A 10,726-nucleotide genomic window follows, 5' to 3' on the forward strand; every position below is an offset into this window, starting at 1 on the left:
TGAAATGCTTATGGGATAAATAAATCACCTATTTTCACGGAGCAGTTATTTTTTGGCGTGCTTCTGGATTTTGACTTTTACTGCTGGGTACAGGGAATATCAAATTAAATATCACCCAGGATCGCGCTGCTCATTTTGCGCGGAGTTTTACCCGCCCGGGGATTGCGCACTTTGCGCTGCATTCTTTGCTCTATTATTTGGATCAAATAAGTCACTTTGCAGTAAATCCACGTGTAGCCGTTTTCCCTGCCTTGTCCTGTACTCATTTTATATTCACCTCATCACTGGAATGAGAATAAGAATACAGAATTGACATTGTCCTTCATTATATTACTGCTACTGATATTCTTCTTCTTGTTATTGATATCATTGTTGCTGTTGATTAAATGATTAGTAGTATTGCTGTCGTTGTTTTTAATATCAATATTATTGCAATTGGTGTTTTCAGCCTCCAGTTACTGGACTTTGTTGTAGGATCCCAGTGTTTTAGTTTGAGGCGCACTGAGTTGCAGCAAATAATTCTCACCCATGTAAGTGTATCCAGTGCCAAGCGGCCCCCTCGTGTGAAAGTTTCGTTTAAAAAGCTACGGAAAAGCAAATAGTAGCTGGAAATGATAGATGTGTGAGGGTGGTGACAGGGCATGGAGAATTGGGGACTAAGCTTAAAACTGCTCCCTACAGAATGGAGACGTGTCGCCCAGTAGTCAGTCTCTCCCTCCTCTCATAAATCTCAAGATTTCAACGTATTCTCCTTGTGCCACAAGTTACACCACTAAGGTACTTAGTTATTTTCATGGAATCTGGGAGCAATGCCCTATGGATGAAGTTTCTTGTGCTTGAGTCCATGGGTGCCCAGTTGGTTTCAGTTCTCCTTCCAATGGCAGAGCCAGGGGGATACAAACCTCTCCAGCCAAGTTCCAGTTTTTAGAGTACAACGGGATTTTTATGAGATAAACCATGAGATCAGTTTAGTCACGGACTCAATATTTCCCATCTCCCGTTGTGAGTCCCAGCAAGCTGACAGTTCTCCCAAAAGGGGGGGCTAAAATACAACTTCCAGCAACCCCCACTCTCCTGCTTCACCCCCTGCACGATTTATGTTTAATATATTGATATATACTATGAATAATAAACTATTACATCACACTGAAAAGGAAGAATTAAGTTATGTTCTAGTTATTTTGAAAATTATTTTTTCCCCCATGGAAACTACCTTTGAAAAAGAAATCAGAATATTTTTGGGGGGTGGGTTTTGTTTAGTACACATATATTCAACAAAATCCGACAGATACTATATAAGCATTTTAGTCCCTTTAAATTGCCAGTTGCCACTGTCATTGGAGGTTCACAATACTAACAATAATGAGAAATACAAGGGCGCATTACGCGTATTATTCAGGTTGGACAACTAGTTGGTTTCTTTTGGATGACTGAGCAGCATGGCGCTCACTTTCCATAGTCTGAATCCCATTACCTTGTATTTGTGTTCTTAATAGTAGAAATTCGGAGGTAACGTGATGAGCCCAGGGCTGTGAGGAATGTTTCCCAACCTAAGTGCCTTTATTGCCCCATTTCCCCTGCATTCATCTCATTACAGCGGCAGGTAACTCGAGAAAGGCTGAGGGGACAAGGAATGCAGGGGTTGGGGGCACGTGGGGGCACCAGGAGGATTCAGACAACCCCTCTGCTCTTTTTTTCTAGTGATACCAGCACTACATTTTCGGTTATGTTCTGCCCCTTTAACACAATTAATAATCTAATACAAATGAAATACAGACAACCCCTCTGCTCTTTTTTTCTAGTGATACCACCACATTTTCCGTCATGTTCTGCCCCTTAAACAAAACGAATAACCTAATATAAATTAAAGTGGTGGTTCACTTTCAAAACTTTTCAATCATTATTTATTTGTTAGAGTTTTTTTTTTTTACTTATTTACCATTTTCCTCTGACTCCACTCTGGCTTCAGACACCATTGAAAAACAAATGCTCTTTAAATCTACACATTTATTGTTATTGCTACTTTTTATTGCTTATCTTTCTATTCAGGCCTCTCCTATTCATATACTAGTCTCTTATTCAAATCAATACATGGTTGCTAGAGTAATCTTGACCCTAACAACATTTGCTGACATTGCAAACTGGAGAGCTGCTGGATAACTCAAAACACACAAATAATAAAAAATGAAAATCAGCTGTACATTTTCTTAGGAAAACCACTCTCTGCATCACACTGAAAGATAACTCAAAGGAGAACAATTGTTCCCACTTAGCTTACTCATAGCTACTCCCCAAACTAGAATGGGGAAAACTAGGACTTGATTATGTAATTATGCTTTTTCTATCTGTGTGTATCCAACATATTTCAGGAACTGTCAGTTCTTTCCCAGCAGAGCCTACAATCTAGTGTTGAGAATCTAGTCTAGTCTAATCAATCATGGGGCGACATGGCAGAAGCTAAATTATTAGCCCTAGACTTTCTCAGCTCCTAACCGATACATAAAATTGGCTCATGATTGCAGTCAGCAGTATACAAGTCGTGCATAGCTATTTACTAAACATTCCTCAAGTCATTGTATTACATGGAGATAACCATAAATGATATCTGATTGTCAAGAATTTACAGTTTGGGCTTAAAGTCTTTGAGATACAACATGGCTATTATGGGCAAGTGAAAGCAGACTTGTGTAGTTCAGTTCAGTGAGGGTGGATTCCAGGACTGGCAGTGCTACAGAGGCTAGTGTTACTTTCTATCAGGACTTGGGTTTGTATCAGCCAAAGTGGATCCCAGAGCCATTGCTAAATCAACCTGGAACTCTGCTTACTGTAGAAAGTCAAGATTTTTAAGGCCATGGTCGCCTTGTAAAGAAGTTCTTAGGAGGATTCCAGTACAGAACTAATTGTGTGAATGGGAGAACACAGCTCAAGCCTGGTCTGCACATAAAGCAGCTGGGGAGCACAAGCCATCAGTGCGAGAGGTGGGAGACAAATGATCAGCAACCAGCAAACGTCCCCTAACAAATTGCCATGAAATGAAAATGTATCAGTCCCCTCACCGTGTCATATTGTGAGTGCAGAGAGATTGCTGGGGGGATGAGCGAATTACTGCTGCCACTCTCACATGGTAACTTAACTCCACTGTGCCCCCTCAACAGGCCTCGCCTTATCAGCCCATCAGGGGTTTGTAGGACTGACATTTTATGAGTGTGACTTCTCAGCAGAAGCCCCCGACTGAACCTGCAAACTACAGGACATGCTTCATCAGTTTTATCTTGGCCTTTTCACTGTAGCGCATTCCCTGACTCCTGTATTCTTCATTTCTGGCCCCACTAACATGATATTGCAAGTAAAGTGCCTGCCAGGTGGCAATAGAGATTTATTCCTGCATATATTACATGGCATCACCCAACTCAAGCACCTACAAGACATTTAGAAAGGATTATAAGAAGTGTATTGCCATGAATAAACTGCATCCTAGGTATTAAAGGAAAAATCGATGTTATTGTGCAATGCAAGCTAGGATCAGTTTTAGGCCAGGGCATAGAGGGCAGTTGACACCCAACATCACAGGGGTCCAATGAGGTAATAGACAAATTGGTAAAGGACATATTATATTGAGTAGCAATCCTAGATATTCTCATTACAAACACCAAGGATGTCAGACCAGAGACCCTCCAGCATCACATGCAGCTCTAAACCAGAAGCCCAATGCAGAGAGGTGGCAGAAGGCAGACAACATGAGGACAAGATACCCAGCACGAATAAGATGCTAGTATGAAGCTCAATGTGATTAGACATAAAGGGGGCCAGGAGGAGTCAGATATCTGCCCCAGGCACTCGCTGAGGAGCTTCATTTAAACTCAGTGTGATGGGATTGTAACGCTTGGTATTGGCACAGATCGTAAGACATATGTTTGTATGGGGGGGGGGACCAACTGGTTATTTAGTCTCCAATTAACGATTACTGACAAATGTTATACATTGATCCACATTACATAATGCTAATGGTAACTCCATTGCAAGGTAAATTTTGTCAGTTGACGTGTTACCTATTAGCAGTTCATCAGAAAATAATTATCTATCTATCTATCTATCTATCTATCTATCTATCTATCTATCTATCATCTATCTATCTATCTATCTATCTATCTATCTATCATCTATCTATCTATCTATCTATCTATCTATCTAGGACCTGAGCAATGTGATAAATAAATAAATTATAGGAAGAGAAATAATAGAGAGGGATTAAGATTTCTCTCTATGTGGGAAACGTTATCAAGGTGAGTGTGTGTATGAATGTATGGGTGTGGGTGGTTGAGTGTGTTGGAGAGAGTGTGTGTGAGTGTAAATGTGAATCCCCTTGACAAAGGCTTACGCCGAAACGTTGGGGCCATTCTCATACTGGTGGTAGGTGTATCTGCTCCTTGCTGTATAATTGTAATACTTACTGTTTACTGTTATGTAATTGTGGCTATGTTTAAACGTTAGGTATATACCATGTAAGCTTATGTATTGTATTATACAGGCCTACTATTGTGGCTTTGTGTGTATTATTTGCATAAACAAGTAAAACTTTATTTTAAATATACCATACTTGCCTTCTTTTGAGTGTGCATACCTATCTATATATTGCTGTAACATTGTGCCAGGGTATTGGTTGCACACAGTTGCTACACTAGACGCAGTCCCACAGAGCAGGCTCCTATAATCTGGCCAAGGGCAGCCGTATGTTTGAAGCAATTATATAATATATCCCTGGCCAAATGACTAGCACCCAGGTCTTTGAGATAATAACTATCAGGGCAACGTGTCCCTGACCTGGATGCTTTTCCCATTATCTCAGTGTGTAATTGAGAAAGTCTCCTCCCTTCTCATAATATTTCACACATGAAAAGATAATGATTTGCTGTATTTTCCCACAGGACAGTTGAGATCCCACCCAAATGATGGAGCAGGAATGGCAGCCCTGTACCCGGCAAATCAGCCCAAAACAGTGGATTTCACGCTTCCCAACAGAGCTCGCTGAGAGTGCTCCTGCTAATTACAGACTCTCCCCAAGCCAGGTGCATCTCTAATTGGATTAGGTTTGGGGGGCTGTATTCAATCTATAGCCACTCAGCCTTCTTCTTCTGCTTCTGTACTTAGGTATGGGCCTTATTGCTCTACCATGTATATCAATCTGATAGAGATAGATAGATGGATGGATGGATGGATGGATGGATGGATGGATGGATGGATGGATGGATGGATGGATAGATAGATAGATGAGAGAGAGAGAGAGAGAGAGAGAGAGAGAGAGAGATGATAGATAGATCGATAGATAGATAGATAGATAGATAGATAGATAGATAGATAGATAGATAGATAGATAGATGATAGATAGGAAGATCATAGATAGATAGATAGATAGATAGATAGATAGATAGATAGATAGATAGATAGATAGATAGATGACAGATTATAGATAGAAAGATCATAGATGATAGATAGATAGATAGATAGATAGATAGATAGATAGATAGATAGATAGATGATAGATAGATAGATAGATTATAGATAGACTACATATTATAATGTAATAACCAAGCCAATGGGATGGCCCTGTCCCTATGTAGGGAGCCCCTTGGTTTTCTCTCCAAGGTCTGTATGGGATGGAGCTCACAGTCTGATACAAAAGTGATGTTTATGGATTTTCTGTTATCGAGTCTAGAAACAAGACACAGTGCAATGCCATAATATTGCTTTAATATTCATCAGACATTGAGCCCGATATAGTACAAACCTGACGGAACAGACATACACAAAGGATTATACTGTGGCAATTTAGTCTGATACGCTCTATTAAGCGGGGCCCATATTCCCCCTCTTAAAGGTTACCGGTTGTATGTTGTCATCTGATCAGTGTGTAAAGCTAACTTACTATTGCACAGCGCACTAGAATATGGAGGCGATTTATAAATGCACTAACTGTGTTTTATAAAAATCTCAATACACATTTATAGTTATTGACTCCATATTATTGTACTATGTCCATCCATTTCCTATACACGCTGCCTGTGTCTCAAGAACAGATGACACATAGTAATATTCAGCTATTCACTACTTATTATTCCATTACACTTACTTGTATGGATCCCCCGGTCATTGCATCACATCGTATCCTCCTTTGGTAATTCACAACGGTTAATAAGGTTTAGAGTTAGCCAAGCTATATTGCATATGGGGTTAATAATCATCCCCTATATTATATGAATACTGTATCTATCCACAAAGGGTTCTCCCCTAAATTATATAAGTACTGTATCTATCCACACAAGCTTCTCTCCTAAATTATATAAGTACTGTATCTATCCACAAAGGTTTCTCCCCTAAATTATATAAGTACTGTTTCTATCCACACAAGCTTCTCTCCTAAATTATATAAGTACTGTATGTATCCACAAAGAGGTTCTCCCCTAAATTATATAAGTACCGTATCTATCCACACAAGCTTCTCTCCTAAATTATATAAGTACTCTATGTATCCACAAAGGGTTCTCCCCTAAATTATATAAGTACTGTATCTATGCACACAAGCTTCTCTCCTAAAGTACTGTATGTATCCACAAAGGGTTCTCCCCTAAATTATATAAGTACTGTATCTATCCACACAAGCTTCTCTCCTAAATTATATAAGTACTGTATGTATCCACAAAGGGTTCTCCCCTAAATTATATAAGTACTGTATCTATCCACAAAAGGTTCTCCCCTAAATTATATAAGTACTGTATCTATCCACAAAAGGTTCTACCCTAAATTATATAAGTACTGTATCTATCCACAAAAGGTTCTCCCCTAAATTATATAAGTACTGTATCTAATCACACAGGTTTCTACCCTAAATTATATAAGTACTGTATCTATCCGCACAGGTTTCTACCCTAAATTATATAAGTACTGTATCTATCCACACAGGTTTCTACCCTAAATGATATAAGTACTGTATCTAACCACACAGGTTTCTACCCTAAATTATATAAGTACTGTATCTATCCACACAGGTTTCTCCCCTAAATTATATAAGTACTATATCTATCCACAAAGGGTTCTCCCCTAAATTATATAAGTACTGTATCTATCCACAAAGGGTTCTCCCCTAAATTATTTAAGTACTATATCTATCCACAAAGGGATCTCCCCTAAATTATATAAGTACTATATCTATCCACAAAGGGTTCTCCCCTAAATTATATAAGTACTGTATCTATCCACACAGGTTTCTCTCCTAAATTATATAAGTACTGTATCTATCCACACAGGTTTCTCTCCTAAATTATATAAGTACTGTTTCTATCCACACAGGTTTTTAAAGGCATACAGTTCTCATCTACAGATAATCATAAAATGATCATTTCTTATTTGCCGCATAGTTTAGCCTGATTCTGTTCCCACAGGTTTGTATTGCTTGGGGCTCACACACAGACTGATAGATAGTAACAGGATTATGTCACAGTTGTAGCTACAATTATACAATTATTATATTTTTGTACAGTGAGATTTTTTTCCCACTGATTTGGAAAGTCGCACACAGGTCAATCAGTAGATTTTTTGGGGGCTGGTTCCGCGTTATTATAAATGAGTAGATATTGTGTCCTCAGTAAGGAGGATGCAGATTTCCAGCACTAGATTAGGGATTTACAGGAAACCTATACAAGAAGGAAGGGAACATTCATGATTATGTATTTAATATCCTATCCTGAATGTGAATAGCTATTTCAGCCTACACCTGTAATTGTGTTTAGGGAAGCTTTGTCAGGTAGCCTCCAATTGCCCTTCTATTGTGATGGGAGGACAGTTTTTTGAGCACAGTTTCCCTGGGAAAGGCACCTCTTTGATGTCGGAAAGGCTGATTACCTGTGGCCTCTCTCTGCGGGTCTTTGCCATCAAACAGCCAGAGATCTGAAGAAGGATCTAGTTGCCTGGCAGGAGACCCATTGTGATAAATCTGACTGATAATGAAGTGTGCTCTGCCCTTTATCAGGCTGATTGCTAGAGCCCACAAGCACCTATTTATTGGTTTAGGTTTGCTTACACCCTCAATGCATATGATAATGCTGCCATACTAAACAGCCACTTTCATGTTGGCTATTAGTTACTAAACGGCTCGATAAGCAAATGCCACGGGCTATCGCCCTGATTATTTACCCATTACAATTAGCAGGAGAGGTGCGATCTGATACAGGCTGCTATCAATGTCCTGACAAATTAAGTTTGTATATAAAACACTCCGGCAGCAGCACAAACACAGATCGCAGCGATTCTGCTAACATTTGTATTTGTTCTATCAGATAAACAAAGGACTGGGGAAATGGCACATAATATGGACACTTCTTCTCTATCTGCCACTTCCACACAGTCACAGCACTGCAGGTAATACTAGGAAAATGTATTCAATTATACACACTCAATACTCCATGAGCCCCAACAGGTAAATGGGTCTAGGAAACACATTAGGGAGTAGGCACTCTACCCACTGCGAAAACACTGTATTAAAGATCTCACTCATCATCTGCTACATTATATATACTTTATATTATTGTGCCTCTCAAGCCATAAACAGTGCACAAATTATTCATCAAGTATATATAAAATCTGTTTTCCAACTTACATGCGACTGGATGCTTATCTATGAACATATCAATACTGCAGTGTATTAAAGAGTTCTGTCTGCCTCTTTTGCTCTGTCTCTCTCTACCCATATATTTATTTTTCTTTGTATCGGTCCATCTGTTATTTTGAATATATACGCATTTATTTAAACGCGTGTATACGCAGAGCTTTGTCTGCAAACAGGGGAACAGCGTCTATAAATGAAATCGATTAAACACATAACTGCTGCGAATTTCAATAATATTCTTTATCTATCTTTATCTATAGCTAATCGTTGCAATGAAACTTTTGGAAACTTTTATTGTATTCATGGTGTTGTAGCAGGATGTAACAACTGTTTTTGTAAGGGGGATGTTTATGGGTTACATTCTGGGTTTTTTCGTAAATAAAATACCCAACGAATGAATGCATGTGTAATTTTTTTTATAAACGGCAGTAATATTATTATATTACATTTAGATGTAATATATATATATATATATATATATATATATATATATATATATATATATATATATATATATATATATATATATATATATATATATATACTAGTAAATGGTGGATCACCACAATCCTATTTATTGTGCAAAATCAACGTTTCGCTCACATATTCAGAGAATTATGGGTCACATATTCAGACCTTTATGTGTACAAAATTTAAAAAAAATACATTTTAGTTGTGCAAAATCAATGTTTCAGTCATACATTCAGACAATTATCGGTCGCATATTCAGACCTTTATCAAGGATGCCCTTATCCATTTATCAAGGTCTGAATAAGTGACCGAAAAGTTTATTTTGCACAATAAAAATTATTTTTTAATTTTTTAAATTTTTTTAAGCAAGTCCTGTGAGTGCTGAGTTATTGCTGTCTATGTCCTTGGCACCCCGGCAGTTGGTGGATTTTATTTGTGTGCCCTCCATTACTATGATATATTCTATTTTGTTATTATTATTGTTGTGGTTGTTGTTATTATTATTATATTATCATCATTATTATCATTATTATAGCCAAAGAGGGTTCGGCAGCGCCAGTAGTTCCAAAGATAGCGGGACCCAACATGTTTGCCCCGTGTTTACATACATGAACCCCAACAACAAGGGTAAAAGTAACATGGAGTAATATCGGGCTGTACAGCGAGAGTCCCTACAGTCTGACAGCGATTGTCTGCTTGCTCTCACTGGAATTCCTGTCCAACTGATTCACTTATCATCATATTGTGATGTCATAACAGCAGATATATTGCTTCGGGCAGTGAGCCAGGCAATTGTAAATCAACAGATCATAAATAGAGCTGTGAATATCAATAAAGGAACAAAGGAAATTGGTGGGTAAAATGAAGTGGAGACTAAAGTGAAAGATAGATCATTGATAAATCCATATTGACATTAGAGACAGTAATTTGAGTTTTTCAGGGAGACTGACTCATTCAGAACTTGCCTGAAATTGTATCCATTTGCAGCAGAAACGCTGAAAATAACTACACATTGAATTCACCTTGATTTCTAATATCAGTATTAGCCCTTCCTTAATTGTTCATTAAACTGTAACATAATGCATGCAGCTGCTTATATCTTATGAGAGACATGTTTGCTACAAATGAGCAACAACGTTTGTTATAATCAAAACGAAATGAACACGCACTAGTACTTCTATATATGATAAAATGTGTGAGTACATTTAAACTAAAATATTGTGGAGCTGTATTATATCCTTATACATATTATTGCCTCAGCCACCTCCCATACTGATGTATTCCCCGTTATACACCCCTTCTGTAAAGTGGGTTTGGGGGTGCTAGTCACTGACATTACCTGGGAATTCCAGTCTGTCGGGGGTCGCAGCCATCCATTAAAAGACACTCTTCATGTGCAGTATTCATCTGGTACCGAATGTTGCCGTGGTCTGGGCACGAATTATATGGAAACGTTTCACCCCCACCCCAAAAGAAAAGAAACACAATACCGTTGGCCGATGCTAAGTGACTGCAAGAGAGCCAGTGGCTTTAACATTTGGAAACTCATGAAATGGAATCTGCATATCTAATTGATTCCCAGTATATCAGTTTAAA

Source organism: Xenopus laevis, chromosome 5L (genome assembly GCF_017654675.1).
Source record: "Xenopus laevis strain J_2021 chromosome 5L, Xenopus_laevis_v10.1, whole genome shotgun sequence".
Taxonomy (NCBI): Eukaryota; Metazoa; Chordata; class Amphibia; order Anura; family Pipidae; genus Xenopus; species Xenopus laevis.